Genomic DNA, 18,884 nt, shown 5'->3' with positions numbered 1-18,884 from the left:
AGTCGATAGCTAGTTACTGGCAAGTTTTCCGTTAATCCGAGTACTAATTTAAGTGACCACTTTGCCAATCGACGACGTGCTCGCCCGGCTAAACTTGTGGGTCACCGGTGAACAAGCAGGGTGATTGTCTTTTCATAGCAGAAATTGCACGTTATTGACTATTATGAATCTAATTGAATGAACTGGGCACTGATATGATTGATGAAATATGACTCGTACCCACAGAACTTATCAGTCGGAACGTAAACAAACTAAGTCTACCCATCATCGCACCACGCAGTATTTAGTCTACTTGACAGCCCGACGAACGCCGTAAAAGCCCATAATCAAAACAAAAACCCGCCTCCAGACACGGAATCCATAAATAATTTCGCGCTACACTTTTTTTTCCCTGGCTGTTGTACAGATAACACTTTCCGTTTCATCCGAAGCAGCTCAATTCCCGTAAAGCTGCTAAGTGCTAAGAATCGCTTTGCTCGCACATTATGCAAATCGGCGTGCCGTACGCAGTTTACCGGTACAGGCGAGCGATCCATCTTGCGAGTTTACGGACGACCGCCCACCCACCCACACACTGTTCGATTCGGTTTTAGGTCGGAGTGCGTACGAAACGAGTGGGGAGGATGATATTCAAGTATCTACACTACAATAATACCGAACAATCAGCATAAATCAACTCCAGGGGCTCCAGAGTGACTTCCTTGCGAAGGCTTTCGGCTTCAGTTGAATGAAATAATTGGGATCGTTGAGAAAGTGTAGTTCTTCATATGATACATTTTAAACTTAAGCCGGGACTAGACAAGGCAAAACAATTATGATCAACTCACTTTAATTCAACTGGCTTGCAAAATTGAGCCCGATTCTACTTTTTTCAATTCAAGTTCAGTTTTCAACTCATTTGAAAACTAATCCATAAGACACACTGGCCGAACGCCATAAGTTCATTAAACTTAGGGAAACTTGGAACAATTTTCAACACTGGGACACTGAATAATCTTTAATATCTCTATCTGAAAAACGACATTGAAGACATTACAATATCTTGATTTTTTTTTTTATTTAGATCTTGGATCTTTGAAAAATATTAAAACCACATTACATGAAACACAAATTGGATACCGAACTTAGTCCCGATTTTAAGATAACCGACTTTGATAATTTTCCAAGATTGTGGATCCCAGTGTTGGAAATATCACCTAAAGTTCATTGTCGCAAGGAAGCTGTTTTCGCTAGGGAACTTTGCGATGCGAATTTCGCGAAGCTTTATTTCTCGAGCGAACTTTCTTGCTTGAGATAGAGAGGAACTAATATCACTCCCGATTTGACTCACCAGCGAGAGATCTTATGTTACGAGATATTTTTTGTTCTAACTTCTAATATATTCTAATCTAACACTAACACAGCCAGTTCTTGAAAGCATCCTGGAAAGTTATGTATATACCTACATCATTTTTCTTGTCTATTTGATATATGTTTCACATCGAAGATACGTCACACATTTCAAAACGGTCAGGCCTACTGTGCAGCATTTAAGAGCAAGATGATTCAGAAAACATCAGGCCTGTTTAAATCGCGGAAAAATAGAAGAAGAAAATCGTGACAGCTTTTAAAAAGCCAACCGACCTCATCAATGCCTACTCCAAATCTCAGATATTTATTGTTCTAACTTCCTTACACAAATTTTCGTTCCCGATATATGATTAAATAGATCGCGAACAGTAACTCGAGCACCTAAATTTACATGAATTTTTCTAAGTGTGTAGTGCTGTCGCATTAATGGTCCTTCCCTCATTTTCAACTTCTATTCAATTTTCATACTGCCGTCCTCTAGCGGAACTATCAACCTACACCCAACCGAGGGATGTAAGATTCGCTTACAATTATGTGGGATTCATCATCAGAGGATGTTAGTGGAGACCGCATGAACCGAGGATGCGATATACCTAGCTGCGGTCCAATGCAAGAAAATGGGAGACCGAAAAATGTAGAGTGTATTAGTGAGGTAAATTAGTTATGTCGAAAAAAATAGGAATCAGATTGCCGACTAGACTCGAACCACGAGAACGTTGCGATTATCAGACCTGTGCTTTCTCCACTGCTCTCTCCATGCTCCTGAATATGGATAGCCTAAAAGCAAACATGAAGCGCTAATTTTCTCGCATACTCGACTTCGCATGCTGGAGAGATTCGAGGCAAGTGTGTGCGTCGTTCTACAATGTTCTACAATGTGCGTCGTTCTACAAGCTTACTGGTATAGTCGAAAGCGTAGATAGAACACGAAATAAAAAAGACAAAAAACCATTACATCGCCTGCATGGTCAATTCCTAACATTCGTTGCGATGTTCATGAACAGAAGATGATAGGAAATGGAACTAACACTCATTGTAATAGGTTTTTGGTTTGCGTGTATATCAATCAGAACTTTCTCTAGCTAATAAATTATCACGCTAAAACTTCATGTTAGAAAGCTTTTCCAACCAACTCTGAAAATCGTAAACTTCACGTATGAAGTAACATAAAAACACTTTTAACATCTTAACAAGCTTTAAATTCTTCACAGAATTTCTTTAAAATATTCTCAAGAATTTCGATATAATAAAAAATTACTAACAGTTCATCTTGGAACTCTCTTCGTCTCTGGTATTCCCATATAATTTGCTAAGTTCTCTAAAAATTCTCTGCAGAACACTCTTTGAATTAATTCTAAAATTTTCTAACAAATTCCTTATAATTCTGGTTGGCGGCGCTCAAACATTCCGTTGCGGAGATGCTAAATGCCGGGTACTCCAGGCATGCGCACCATTTAACGGATGGGTCCAAATCGCACACCGGAGTTGGGATAGATCTTGTCAACGAGTTTGAGCCTACAGTGGCAGCGGCAATATTCAAAGCAGCAACCAGATAATACGACCGACCAGTCCTAATCCTTACAGATTCACACAGCGTAATCTCTGCTCTCCGGTCCAACATGTCCACTCATCCGTCGATTCAGATATGCCCCTCAAACACAGTGTTCCGGGGCATTGTGGCATCACTGGCAACTCCAACGCTGACAGATTGGTCGGGTGGGATCATCCGGTGCCAGGTACACCGATGAAGTTCCCCTTCGGACGTCAAGCGATAGGTCGAAACCGCTAGGTGGCAAGAAGACTGGTTGGCAAACCAAGGATCGCTTCTAAGGAAGATCAAGGAGAGCACGCGTCCATGAAAGCACCTTAGGAACCTGAAGAAGGAACGAGTCACACCCCCCCCCCCGAGCAAAGCATTATACCAAATTGATAACAAGCTCTTATACCCGGTTATCAATATTTTATAACAGAACATGTTATCATTGTGGTTGAATAAAGAGCCAACATAACAAAAATTAAAACAAAAGAGCACTTCTTAGGTATCTCAAAAATATCTGATTTAGTTATCATTGAAAACAATTTGATAACAAATTCTGTGATCGACGCATTTTTTCCAACAAATTTAAAATTAATTGATTCAGTTTGTATTAATGCCTTACGCTAATAACTGAAATATGATTCGAAGCGTTTTTTTTTTTTTTTTTTTGTTTACCATGTGGTTATTATTTGAAGTTTTGAACTAACCTTTTGTCACTTCATATTCTTTCATAATAACAACTGATAACGACATTAGTCGAGGTTTATAACTAAATAAGTTATGCGATAAAAACAGAAAACAAAATTATATCTGGAATAACATGACTTGTTATCAACATGATATCAGGTTGTTATTTTACTTTGCTCGGGCCGGCTCTCACACGATTTCGGCGGAGGAGCTTTCCGCAAGACCTGCATCGTCTGTAATAATCCAGCCATCGTCGAGCATATCCTCTGCGTGTGTCCGAAGTACGAGCTCGTGCGGCAACACTACGGCCTTTCGGGGAATATCGGCTATATACTGGACTATCCTGATCTCCTTCCTAAAGGACAATGGATTATTTTTCAACGTTTGATTCTTTCCTTTCGGTCAGAGAAGAATTTCTACCGGACGAGGGCACCGCCTCCCACGCGGAGCCCTGCCTTGTTCGGATTAGAATTCCTTAGATTCCTTAGAAATTAATCTCAGAATTTCCTATGAACTTTAATTAAAAAATCCTTTGAATCCTATTCTCCTTAGGTTTTACCTAGAATCTGAAGTTCATCAGAACTACCGTGAAAGCAATCCTCCTCAAATTCCCTTGAACTTATCCCTAGAGTTCCATAGAAATTGTCATCAAAATCTACGAGCCTTAAAAATTGCGGCAGAAAATTAAAAAAAAAAACCGGCTGAGTAAGAGAATTTGAATATACCCTAGTAATGATAAAATTCCCTGAGAATTCCAGGTTTTCCAGAAAAAAATAAAATTTCCTGAAGATTCCCGGTTTTCCAGAGTTTTTTATGTAGTAGACACCCTGTAATTTGTAAAACGTTGTCAACTTATGACAATTAATCATGTTTTGTTGTTTTTGACATCATCCACATCCAGAGGGCCAGTCACTTTCGAATGTATGGGAATGGTAGGAAACCAGTTGGAAATGCATGAAAATTTTCAGTTTTTATTCATTATCGTCTTTATGAGCAGATTTAGATGCACAAAAATTGCACGAGTACATTACTATGGTGATAAGGTAAACACTCGTTTATTTGTTTCCTTCTGTGAAAGCACAAATCGTGGATTTTCTGATATTCTCCATACTGCAAAAATGATTTTCCTACCACTGAAGGGGCGACATCTCTCGGATCTTCGGTATAGCTACTACTCATATCATATAATTAATTGTACACATACTACATACGGCGTAGGGCCATTAGGGCGAATGGAATGCCATTAGGTCGAACGACATCAGACCGAATACCATTAGGAAGATATCCCATTGGGTTGAATGCCATTAGGCCAAATTGGCCATTGGGTCATTAGGCCGAATGGGCCATTAGGCTGAATGGACCATTAGGCCGAATGGGCCATTAGGCCCGGCCAAAAGCTATCATACTGAAAAGTATCAACAATTTTCAACACTCTAGGGCTAACATAATCTGGAACTGAAACATATTTCCAGGATTGTAAAGGGTGATACGGTCAAAATTTGGTCAAGGGAAAACGCGTGTAAATCGGTGAAATCGTTTATTTAAAAAATCAAATTAAATTTCTTTTTCAAGTTCAATTAGTATAAAATTCAGGAAAAATATTCAGTTAGGCTTCCGCTTTTCCAAATCCGAATTGCCGGGCCTTACGCTTGACCCCTGCCATCAGATTTTGTACAGCCACCTTGCCCACCTTCTTCGCCGCAGAAAGCCAGTTTGCCTTGAACTGCTGCTCGCCCTTAGCAGTTTTTTTGGTCTTCTTTAGGTTCCGCTTGACAATAGCCCAGTATTTCTCAATTGGGCGGAGCTCTGGCGTGTTGGGAGGGTTCTTGTCCTTGGGAACCACCTGCACGTTGTTGGCAGCGTACCACTCCATGGCCTTTTTACCGTAATGGCAAGATGCCAAATCCGGCCAAAACAGTACGGAACAACCGTGTTTCTTCAGGAAAGGCAGCAGACGTTTATTCAAACACTCTTTCACGTAAATTTCTTGGTTGACAGTCCCGGAAGCTATGAAAATGCTGCTTTTCAAGCCACAGGTACAGATGGCTTGCCAAACCAGATATTTCTTTGCGAACTTTGACAGTTTCATGTGCTTGAAAACATCTGCTACCTTTCCCCTTTCTTTTGCCGTATAAAACTCCTGTCCCGGAAGCTGCTTGTAGTCGGCTTTGACGTAGGTTTCGTCGTCCATTACCACGCAGTCAAACTTCGACAGCATCGTCGTGTACAGCCTCCGGGATCGCGCTTTGGCCGTCGTATTTTGTTTATCATCGCGATTTGGAGTCACTACCTTCTTGTAAGTCGATAGTCCGGCTCGTTTTTTGGCTCGATGCACGGTTGTAGACGATACACCCAGCTTATTTGCGGCATCTCGGAGAGAGAGGTTAGGGTTTCGCTTGAAACTACCGGCAACTCTCTTTGTCGTCTCACCGGCTTCCGGTTTTCGATTTCCCCCCGATCCAGACTTCCTGGCTGTCGACAAACGTTCCCCAAACACTTTAATTACATTTGTAACGGTTGATTTGGCAACTTTTAGCGATTTTGCCAACTTTGCGTGCGAGTAGCTCGGATTTTCGCGATGCGCGAGCAAAATTTTGATACGCCGCTCTTCTTGCTTGGACGGCATTTTGACAACTGAAGAGTGAATTCTAAAATCAAAATAGGAGCAACATTCTACACACACACACCTTCAAAATGAGGGGTGTTCAGGTTTTTTAAATGCAAAATTGAAAGAAATACGTCAACTTGATATTGACCAAATTTTGACCGTATTACCCTTTAGGTCTTGTCATTTTAAAATCACACCGATAAAAAAAAGAAAATTTAAGGTCTTGAAAAAAATTCATCATGCTGCGTTTAAAAAAACAGATCTTATTCAATGGAAAAATAGGATCCTGACTGATGTACATATTTCTAAATCAGCGGCTAATAAAACTTTCCTTGGTTCTGGGGCTTTGATTAATTAAGGGACCATGGGAGTAGACATGATTTAAGATCAAAGACTTGGAAAGATGTTCGAGTTTAAATCATTTTCAGTTGAGGAACTTTTGCCTATGAACTTTCAATTAACATAAGATTTGCATAATAGATTTTTCCTTCTTTGAAACATGAACGAGTTATATTTTAGTACTTATTTTTGGCATTTTTGATGATCTATCCATCAACATAAATTCCCCAACTTTATTCTCATTATTTGTGATACGATGGAAAGTGAACAACTATTAAAATTTCGTCCTAGTGACTCATATAACTTAATGGCGTTCAGCCTAGTGGCTTTCAGCCTAATGATCCATCAGATGACCACCGAGAGCTCAATTGTTTTAAACTCGGTTAGTTCAGTACCGAGACTGGTTCTTTATTGAGTGTGCTTGATTCGAAATTCACATTAAACACACAAAGAAAAATCATGCGACCTGACAGTGAAGCAGTGGGACAATCAAGACGTTGATCAATATTTAGTACTATTTATGCAAATTTGTCTACTATTTCTACACAATCATCAACTCAAATTTAAAATTCAAAATAAAAATTAGCAACTTTGATGTTAGTTGATGATTTATGAGAACTTGGACTATTTTCAGTTTAGCGATTTCAAAGAGTTATTAAGCTGTTAAAACCGGAAGCTTAAGAAAAATATTTTCTTCGATTCGTTGAAACATATGTTTCTTATAATATGTGGCTTTGTATGATTTCTGGATTTTGATTGTGAATGTTTCTGTTAAGATTTCACTTCGCTTTGAATTTAAGTTTAACACGTTTTAGGATTTTTTACCCAAAATAATAAACAAACCTCCTCGTATACTTTTCCTGAAGAGCACTACTTCTCTCATACAACTTAATCTTGGACGCCATTTTGACTGGAAGTAACGTTTTCGTTCAATAATTTTTTGAAAATTATTGAATTCGCCATTTTGACTTTATTTTCTGGACTCAAAATAAGCAAATTCTAGCTCAAATGTGAATGATTTACCTTAACAAACAATTATGCACAGTTTCACGCAAATCGCAGTAGATCGTGTCGGATCGATTCGTCATTTGGCGTGGAACCAAAATGTTCATGAAAAATTATCGTCAATTAGCACTGTTCAATGCGGTGATTTTATCATTCATATTCAATGGAAGGCCTGCACTCCAAATTGATGGTGTACTTTTTGAATCAAGCAGGTGTTACAAATGTTCATTGATCAAATTGACTCACTCAATTCTCATAGTTGACATTAAATTGAAATAGTCATCTCGAAAAGGGCCATGTATCATAATCTCTCTAAATAAAAGCCAGGGAAGTATGCCAAATTAAAGTCAACTGAGGAAATTGAAAGTGTCAATTCGGCCATTTTTAACAGCTCTGGCAAGCGCATGTATTCTTCGAGCAAGAAGTACCAAGGCAAGCCTCACAACGTTATCTCAAACGATGAGCTCCATCGTCGATGCCATCAAATGCCAATATCAAGAGCTGCGTTGACCACACACTACGAATGCACAGGATTGAAAACCGCCCGGACATCCCAATAGAGGCAGACTCAGCAGCCAAAGGTGGCGTATTAAACTTTTATTAAATCCAATTGACTGACAAAGATGTAGTTGCGTTCGCAGTTGAAATTCAATTAAAATGTCACGGATTCAGATTGATTCATAAGCTGCAAGGCGCGTGGTTATTATTATCGCACAAGATCGCCACCGTCCACGAGGCAATCAAAGTATAAAAGTATCAAAGTATCAGAGATTTAAAGTTTTATGACTCAAGTTACACAACCCAGCCCGACACGAATATGGACACGTAGGTGCGCAGGAGAAGTAATCACTTTTATGAACCATCACGGTCAAGTTCGTCTCGGAATGCAAATTTCATAATCGTAAAGTTGACATTTTATCGATTTCGCGAACTATCCGATGATGACTCGTCAAACATGAAAGGGGACTACCCAACTATCCCCACGCCCGAAACCAATCAATACACCACATCGTCCGACTCACTCTGTGACCTTGGCCAGTTATTTCCCCGGTCGTATCGGAGTCGGGCATGCAAATTTCTTCCGAAAGAGCCAAAGAAAGAGCGAAACAAGTGCAAGTGTGTTTCCTTATCTTGGTCGGTATATCTGACTGGCTGTAAACACTCTGGCCGGGTGGACGGGTGGCTCACTTGAACAAATGGTTTTGTGAGAGTTTATTGCAAACGTGCAAAACAAAAAACTGCCAGATCACGTCGTTCAAAGTCGGCTATTTTTGAGGCCACACCGACCGGCAGGTGACACATGCAAATGATGCATATTGCAGCTGACATTGCGGTGGATGATTTCCACGTACATGCCGGTAGAAATGGAAACCCGCGCAGTTACGTAAGCGAGTTACTCCAGTTTGAAGGTTATAGTTCTGGACAGAAGCGACTGCAGAGAGTCACTGGCCGAAACAAAGGTTGGATTCCTTTCCTATTTTCAATAGCATGCACTTGTTGCCTTTCCAGGAATAAGCCAACAGACTGTGCATACATCTGTTCTGTCGCCAATGCAAACACAAACATTTCCAACTGTGTCAACATATGATCCGTGCGAAAACATGGATCATTATGACGACCACAATTGACGCATACGATGGCTCTTTGTCAGTCGGCGATTGTGCTAGGTTACGGTCTTCATAAACATTCGTTAATTGCAACACAAACAGCGCTGACCTCCGCCAGCCTTTTCCTGTTCAATCTACCTTATCCTTAGTTTCACTTGCTTAACCGTAAAAGATCAACCGAAGCAACGGGTCTGAAATGAACCGTAATCCTCAGATCAATCGCATTTACCGCTCAGTTGGATCTCATTCCGTGGTAGGTACGAGACATGTTTTAGAGTTCAAGGTCATGTCAAGTCGAATTTTATTGGTATAACACATGTGTGGGCAAAAGTAACCGAGACACGTCATTAATCCGACCGCTATTGTTGAACACCACCATGCTTGCTTCCACCAGTTGTCCCTGTCGAGTTCTTGCCGTTCTTGCCAGCGAGTACCTACACCGGGCACGTTCTACGCTCGAAACTGGTCGGATTTGGTCTCGTGCTTCAAATTAACCTACATGTATTTAGGTACGATGGCAGTTATCTTGATGGCTCGTGCCGTAATGGCTTCATTTTTTTGGATGGCATGACGCACGCACCACCCGGTTATTTCTATCTCCGATCAAACCAGGGAGCTCTTCCCATTGTGACTCACATAGGTATTTGAAACGAGTCAGTAGGGAGAGTCGTTGATGATCGCATAATTAAATTTATGTTGGATTATTATTATGGTGCAGAAGAAGACGCAATCGGATATAGAGTTTTGTTAGAAACTGGTCATAAAAATATAGGAGATGTTACACAAAAGTTTGAAACAGTCATAACGTTACCGTTGTTGCAGGCAGCACATCATCGACTAAGAATATATACGAGATATTCAAAAGATTCCAAGATTATTCATAGATATTCGTAGAAGATGATTAAAGAATTTGTATGGCTTACCATAATCATATTTTAATAATCCTCTGCAAGTCATCTGGAAAACCGACTATGATCAGGACCTTCATGAGAAAAATTTACAGAAAGTATTCAGATGACTTCAAGGAAAAGGTGAGGAAAGTTCTAAGGGTTGTTCAGAGTACTTTTTAGGAAATTTACAGAGCATTTACATAAAATATTAAACAGAGATGGAGATCTTAAAAATCATATGAGCATTTTGAAAGAAATTCAATTAGTCCACTAATATTAATTAATGAAGATTTTATGAAAAAAAAAACACATGAATTCAACCATTTATTCAATGTATTTAATACAAAACGTAACGACTGGGAGACTGGAGGGCCGGTAATTCGTTCTGGGTCTATAACATTCTACATGGATGGCTCAAAACAAGATAACAGGGTAGGGACAGGAATAACAGGTCCCGGAATTAACTGTTCTGTAGCAATGGGTAAATGGCCAACAGTATTCAAAGCAGAGATATTGCGATTCTAGAATGTGTAGAAATATGTTTAAAAGAAATATAAAAAATATTAAATAGGGGAAATGTATGTAATGTTGACCTAAGTGTCCATTATTTGGGCCCATACATAAATTCAGAAATCGACTAAATTTTCAATAGCAACCAAAAATATCCATTAGTACCATCCCAATGACGCCTTCATCTAGATAAAATGTATAAATAGCAGATTTTTAGCGATGGGCCCAATCTTAGATCCATATGCAAACATTAGAGCCATCCCAGACAACCAGAATGCACGTATATTCAAAGTTGTTTTCGTGATATACAAACATATATACAAACAAACAATTCGTATAGAATGCAAATAAATGGCTTATACGTACAAAAGTGGAGGCCATATACGTGCATATTATAATTTAATTTTGAACGAGTTGATTTAACATCACATACGATTTAATATGTAATAACAAATACATTTTGAAAAGTCTTACGATGTAATCCGATTTAATTTGTGATACAGTACGACGTAAAAATTAGTCATCGCATATAGGTCGGAAATTTGCATTCTATACGATTTAACTTCATCATAATGCGAGGTATGCCATTCTTTCATGCGATTTTGACTTAAACTGTAGCAATTTACGATACTGTGTGTATATTGTTATACGACTTCTGGTTGTCTGGGATTTCCCCTATATGCATTTTTTCGGATAGCATTGAATGCCCTTAAATCAATGATCTACACTTCAAAGTTAGTGTGGGAATACTATAATCAACTTCAGAAATTTTCCTGCCGTAACAAGGTAAATCTATCAGGTATTGGGTTCCTGGTCATTGCGGCATTGAAGAAAATGAAAAAGCTGATCAATTAGCAAAGCTTGGCTCATCCCAGCAATGTATTGGTCCCGAACCGTTTATCGATCTATCGCTGTCAAATCTGAAAATTGAATTAAAGAACTGGGAAAAAAGCAAGGTACGATCCAATTGGAATAATACCTCAACAGCCCAGCAATCTAAACGATTCATTAAGTCAAACGTTTTGAGTACGCAAAGGTTACTCAATCTTTCCAAAAAAAAAATTAAGCACCTGCACTGGATTAATAACAAGACATTGTCCTAGTAAATATCTTAGCGACGATAGATGTCGCTTTTTGTAATTTGAAGAGCGAAAGCTCTGAACATTGTGTGATTGCGCTGCACTAATTAATAAACGATGCAGATTTCTTGATAAAGGACTCACCGTACCTGGATAAATTTGGACCAGTATATCCAATAAAGTTGTAAGAGAAGGTAAAGTGAGAAGAGAAGGTAAAGTGTGTATATGCCACATAAAACCTGTCAATTCAGCCTTCAGAGGGTCACAATAGTGATTAGCTCTAACGATGAGCAACGCGATGAGCGAGCAATCAGGGATCATCATATCGCTAGTTATGACCTTCTGAAAGCTAAATTGACAAATTTTATATCTCATACACAAACTCTACAACCTCTTCTTGCTTCTTTTAAATAAAAATTATCATGATAGTATCCTATAGTTTCATAATTAAGAAAAATGAAATTTAGCTGTAATGAGCGATTGCAAGCCTGGTCGCAGTAGTAAATGTCCATGACACGGAAAAAAATGATCAGGACCTTAGTGAGAAAAATTAACAGAAGGTATTCAGATAACTTCAAGGAAAAGGTGAGGAAAGTTCTAATGGTTGTTCAGAGTAATTTTTAGGAAATTATCAGAGCATTTCCAAAAAAATATTCAAACGGCTTCTAGAACACATAACAAGCGGGGGATGAGATAATTAAAAAGGACTCATGGGGACTTCATTTTCAAATTTTAGAGTCCATCCACGAATAATCCCAAAACCTTGTTGCGGAGAAGAACTTGTAAGGGGTGTTCATTAGACTTGTAGGAAAGATGTCCAAAAGGCTATCAGGCTACAGCGAGGCAATTTCCGAGACTGTGCAATTCAAAGCTCGCTTTGTTGCGATCTCAGATATTTTCCACTGTTTATGTGATTTATGTTATGAGTGTATAACACTCTTTACTAAACGAGCTTTTCGCATTTTAAAATTCGATGAAAATATAAAGGGTGATACGGTCAAAATTTGGTCAAGGGAAAACGCGTGTAAATCGGTGAAATCGTTTATTTAAAAAATCAAATTAAATTTCTTTTTCAAGTTCAATTAGTATAAAATTCAGGAAAAATATTCAGTTAGGCTTCCGCTTTTCCAAATCCGAATTGCCGGGCCTTACGCTTGACCCCTGCCATCAGATTTTGTACAGCCACCTTGTCCACCTTCTTCGCCGCAGAAAGCCAGTTTGCCTTGAACTGCTGCTCGCCCTTAGCAGTTTTTTTGGTCTTCTTTAGGTTCCGCTTGACAATAGCCCAGTATTTCTCAATTGGGCGGAGCTCTGGCGTGTTGGGAGGGTTCTTGTCCTTGGGAACCACCTGCACGTTGTTGGCGGCGTACCACTCCATGGCCTTTTTACCGTAATGGCAAGATGCCAAATCCGGCCAAAACAGTTCGGAACAACCGTGTTTCTTCAGGAAAGGCAGCAGACGTTTATTCAAACACTCTTTCACGTAAATTTCTTGGTTGACAGTCCCGGAAGCTATGAAAATGCTGTTTTTCAAGCCACAGGTACAGATGGCTTGCCAAACCAGATATTTCTTTGCGAACTTTGACAGTTTCATGTGCTTGAAAACATCTGCTACCTTTCCCCTTCCTTTTGCCGTATAAAACTCCTGAAGCTGCTTGTAGTCGGCTTTGACGTAGGTTTCGTCGTCCATTACCACTCCGGGATCGCGCTTTGGCCATCGTATTTTGTTTATCATCGCGATTTGGAGTCACTACCTTCTTGTAAGTCGATAGTCCGGCTCGGTTTTTGGCTCGATGCACGGTTGTAGACGATACACCCAGCTTATTTGCGGCATCTCGGAGAGAGAGGTTAGGGTTTCGCTTGAAACTACCGGCAACTCTCTTTGTCGTCTCAGCGGCTTCCGGTTTTCGATTTCCCCCCGATCCAGACTTCCTGGCTGTCGACAAACGTTCCCCAAACACTTTAATTACATTTGTAACGGTTGATTTGGCAACTTTTAGCGATTTTGCCAACTTTGCGTGCGAGTAGCTCGGATTTTCGCGATGCGCGAGCAAAATTTTGATACGCTGCTCTTCTTGCTTGGACGGCATGTTGACAAATGAAGAGTGAATTCCAAAATCAAAATAGGAGCAACATTGTACACACACACACTATCAAAATGAGGGGTGTTCAGGTTTTTTAAATGCAAAATTGAAAGAAATACGTAAAGTTGATATTGACCAAATTTTGACCGTATCACCCTTTATGTTTGCGAGGCTCAGTGAATAATCATGGTATTCATGATGATTAAGAAAGCATTCATTAGAAACATTACACTTTAAACGTGTAACTATTTACAATTCAAAATTCATCAGTGCTCCTCCGTCTCTGTCTCAAACACATCCGATGTTGAGAAAAGTGTGAATTTGTGACATGCAAATTCATATTGTCATTCCATTTCCCTGTGAACATAAAGACTCTCTTTAAAATCCTGTTGCAATTTCAGATCGCGACCATATTCCTTCAAATTTTGCACAGCTATTGGGGGCTTAACTACAAATCTAAAGGGCCATAAAAAGTGAATATGTGTGACGCACCCTTACACTCAGCACTCCAAATAAGGTGACGGTGTTACCCCAACAGAGAATATTTTTTCAAACAACAAATTATTCACATAGTTGTAGATGCTTAACATCAAATATAAAAAAAATTGTTTCTTTCAGTCAAAACTCATATCACAAAAATCTTCTTCATTTTTCTTTTGGTAGTTCAATTCATATATGTAAAGGAAAAAATGTTCGTTTATTCTTTTGGTTTGCCAAATCCGAACTGCCGTGCCTTCTGCTTAACCCTTCCATTAAATTTTGCACAGTGGTCTTATCGACCGCCACCATTATTCGCCGCCGAACGCCAGTTAGATTTAAACTGCTGCTCGTTTTCCATGGTTTTATTAGTTTTTTTTTGAGATTCCGTTTAACCAAGGCCCTATAACGTTCGATAGGGCGGAATTCTGGGCTGTTGGGAGGGTTGTGATCTTTGGGTACCACAACCACGTTGCTCGCTTCGTACCACTCGATTGCCTTTTTCCCATAGTGGCAGCTCGCCAAGTCCGGCCAGAACAGCACAGGTCTATTATGTTGCTTTAGGAATGGTAGCAACCGCTTTTCCAGGAACTCCTGGACGTAGATCTCTTGATTTATGGTTCCCGTAGTAATGAAAATGCCGCTTTTCATAAAGTCCTTTGGAGTTGCTCACCCATTATGATCGGTTGATAACAAGCTTTATGGCTGTATTGAGCAAATCTAAACACATAAAGCAACCAACGATAAAGACAAAACTCTTTCTGTAATATAGCTTGATCGGAGTTGTAGAAGGATAATGATATACAGGGGTTACTCAAAATAACTAGGATAGGCAAATTTTTGGTCAACTTTGGAGTGTTGTAACTTCGTCAAATATGATCCGATTTTAAATCTTCTAAGAGCATTTCACTGGAAAATTAATATTTGGTGTGGCCCGAGAGCGACCAATGTGGTCAATGATCCACTTCAATTCTATAGAAAGCATATTCATGAAAAATCCATGAAGAAAGAGCTGTCGCACGGCATGTTTTTGAGTAAAAACGCAATTGTCCCCTGCTACAGGTTCCCCCGGGGGTATCCAGTGGTTCCGAGAGTGGCCAGAGTGGTCAATGATTCACTTTAAGTCTATAGAAAGAATATTCATGAAAATCCACGAAGAAAGAGCTATCGCACGGCATGTTTTTGAGTAAAAACCCAATTGCCCTCTACTAAAGGTTCCCCCCGGGGGTATTCCGTGATTCCGAGAGCTGCCAATGTGGTCACTGATCCATTTGAAGTTTAATGAATGCCTATTCATGAAAAACCATGAAGAATGAGTTGTTACACGGCATGTTTTGGTGTAAAAATGCAATTGTCCTCTGCTCCAGGTGCCCCCGGGGGCATACCGGAGGTCCCGATAGCAGCCAATGTGGACACTAATCCATTTAAAGTCTATCAAAAGCCTATTCATGAAAAAGCTTGCAGAAAAAGCTGTCGCACGGCATGTATTGGTGTAAAAACGCAATTGACCCCTGCTACAGGATCCCTCGGGGGTATCCCGTGATTCCAAGAGCGACCAATGTGGTCAATGATTCATTTGAAGTCTATGGAAAGCCTATTCTTGAAAAACCATGAAGAATGAGCTGTCGCACGGCATGTTTTGAGTGATTAAATGATCTGCCCGCATTCAGAACCCTCCACCAGAACCGATTCCAGGGACATGGCCATATCTCGGTTGATTATAGGCCGATTTTAGTTCTTGGCATATGATTCGCTTAAGAAATGGTTCTTCTTTGTTGTATTTACTAAAAGTATATATTTTTAAGCAGCATCATATATAAAATTTTCCCAAAAATTTAGCAAGTTAGACAAGCCTTCCGGAAACCCGGAATATCTCCGGTATCCGATGACCAGGATTATTTTCGTTGCTACACCGTAAAACAATATTAGTTTTCCAGACAAATGCTTTTAGAAGATTTAAAATCGGATCATATTTGACGAAGTTACAACACTCCAAAGTTGACCAAAAATTTACCTATCCTAGTTATTTTGAGTAACCCCTGTACTGCCGCTCTTCGCATGTCGGTCCCATGGCAAAAATCAGCAAGCCGAGAAAATCGCATTTTAAGCTTGATTCGTACCATTGCTTCTTATGTGATGAGACAACCAATTTGGCTGTCTTTCCAAACTTTTTCAGAACAAAGTTTATGATTTCATCCAGTATTATGAAAATATGGTTGATCAGCTACCATTTGCATTATAAAACTCAGTTTTGATAAAACTTGCTTTGGGACCGACCTGCGAAGAGCGGCAGTGTGTTACTTGCCTGCTTTCAGGCAATCAAAATCAACATTGATTTTCTACATCTACACGTCATGCCAGTTCCAAAAATACCCATCTTCTTCAGCTTTCGATGCCTGTACCATTTTTGCATTGATATGATTGTGTGGCAAGTCCAATCATACTTCTATGCCCAGGGAGGTCAAGAAATTTTCCAACCCGAAAAATTCCTAGACCGAACCGGGAATCGAACCCAGCCACCTCCAGCATGGTCTTGCTTTGTAGCTGCGCCTTTACTGACTGAGCTAAGGGAGGCCCCAAAAATACCCATATTGTAGGGTATTTGACAGTTTTTCTGAAACCAACGGCCGTCATCTTGTATTTCAAAATAGCGGCGGACATTGATTTTCGACATCTACACTTCATCTCGGTTCCATTAATACTCATATTCTACGGTATTTGACCTGATTCCCTGCCTACCTTGGATATCCTGTAGAATTGCTGCATAGTTTTGTAGGCTTGCCTGAAAGTCCTATAGAGTCGCCCACAATTGTTTAGGAATTGTTCTAGATGTCCTGTGAAGTTGCTGCATAAGTTCTGCGAACTTGTTCTCAAAGCCTTCTGGAAATATTTTGAATATCTTGTAGAGTTATTCATGGAAAAATGTTCTATAAGTTCTTTGAAATTTTCCTAGGAACCGTATGAAATTGCCCCCTTAAATTTTGTCCCAACATTTCTCTCACTCTCCACAAGTCTAGTGAAATTATCCCATAAATTCGCAGTACTTGCAGTACAGGTCCCGAGGAGTTATCGCTGGTTACCTCACAAGTCATCAGTCCTAGGAAAACTTAAACAAAATGGTAACCGGAGGTCGAAAACGACTTGAGCGTTAACGGGTTAAGAGCGATTTTTCCAGGAGTAAACCAAGGATTATTCTTGCACTATTTGAAAACAAGATGTTAAGGATATTTCAAGGATCATTCTAGTGATATTGAAAACAAAATTTACGGTTCCCATTTCTGTAAAGACATAATAAAAGAAAGAAAAAATGCTGATCTATAAATAGATCAGTGGGCGTTCATGGGTTAAAATACCATAAAAAAGTTCTTAACATTCAGATAAAAATTTGAGAATCGACCGGATTTCTTCCTAGAAAAAATGAATATTTCTTGAAGCATCTTCATAAAGTTCAAGGAACTTAAGTATGTGTTGAGAACCACATAAGATGGTAACCTGTGAATATTTGATAACCTTTAAAATTTATTTGATGACTAGCGACTGTAACGAAACTTCATTAATAAAATCCGAAAAGTTCCTTTGCAATACTCTTAAAGTGCTCTAACCATATCGTATCATTCTTTGAGATGCTTGAACGATTTTCAGAGTAGGATTTTACCAATGATGTTTCCTAAACTTGGCCCATAAGATCCTTTAAGAGAATAATTCTCTAAAGATTCTGTCTAACATGAGATCTTCGACTCATTTGGACATTCTCAACTGCATCTTTGGACATTCTATTGAAGAAGTTTATCCCACTCAAATTGAATGTCTGAATAACCTGCACGTTTAAGAGATACGTAAATTGAAAAAAAAAAAAATCCGTTAAATTATTGAAAATTTATGGTTGAAAATATGAATTGTATTCACGCAAAATGTGTTGAAGAAGATTGTTTTCAATTTCATACATCACGTTTTGCTACATTTTGTTTTTCTCTAATATAGGCATGCATTAGTGCAATGTTTACCTATTAAGCATATTACCAATTCTGAATAATTGTGTTTACACGATAAGTGTGAACAGTCAACAGTGAATAAATTTTCGCTTCCTTTCAAATGCAAATTAATTTTTGTTTTCTATTTCACTTCTAAACGTGCGAATGGCTGATGTACTCTTTTTCACAACAACACAAAATCATCCAAGCTCACGCAAACTTTTCCGACAATGTGCCTCAGCACGCAATTCACGTGTCTCTACAGCAAAAGTGCATCGCACAGTGAGAGATAATCAACACTCTGGGAAAATAATCAGCAGCGGTCTGTCAAAGCCACAGTTTAGTATGCTGATTTCCTCGTTGCAACACATAAGGTACGGAAACCGATTTCATTCAACTAATGCTCGGGGATCTGAATACAAATTACAGCCGCATCACTTCTAACCTTCCGTTAATGCTTTTATCACAACAAAATCAATAATCACCCAGTCACCTCACAGCGAGTGATGACCACGACCAGTTGCTATATTGGTAAACCACCCTGAAGGAAGCCTCCTTTCGGAAGTATATTACTGCTTCTTCCTCTTTGCAACGCAGCCTCTACTGACCGTCGCCATCGACCGAGACCATTCCCATTCATTGAGGTTATCACATCACACATTTCGGCTACTTGGGAGACCGAATTTGAATACTCAACAACACTGCAGCAGTAGCAGCACGTGCGCGGATTGCTTTTAAAC

General features: G+C 39.4%; 1 protein-coding gene across 5 annotated transcripts in view; it reads left to right on the top strand.

Annotated features, from left to right (window-relative positions):
- LOC135700265 (uncharacterized) overlaps positions 1–18,884 on the top strand; it is a 118,580-nt gene that overhangs the window by 62,835 nt on the left and 36,861 nt on the right. The window lies entirely within an intron of this gene.

This window comes from Ochlerotatus camptorhynchus, unplaced genomic scaffold (genome assembly GCF_037179485.1).
Source record: "Ochlerotatus camptorhynchus isolate MF236.1 unplaced genomic scaffold, CSIRO-AGI_Acam_v1.1 ptg000131l, whole genome shotgun sequence".
NCBI lineage: Eukaryota > Metazoa > Arthropoda > Insecta > Diptera > Culicidae > Ochlerotatus > Ochlerotatus camptorhynchus.
Note: the sequence above shows the minus strand (reverse complement) of the source record. Positions and strands in the feature narration are given on the sequence as shown.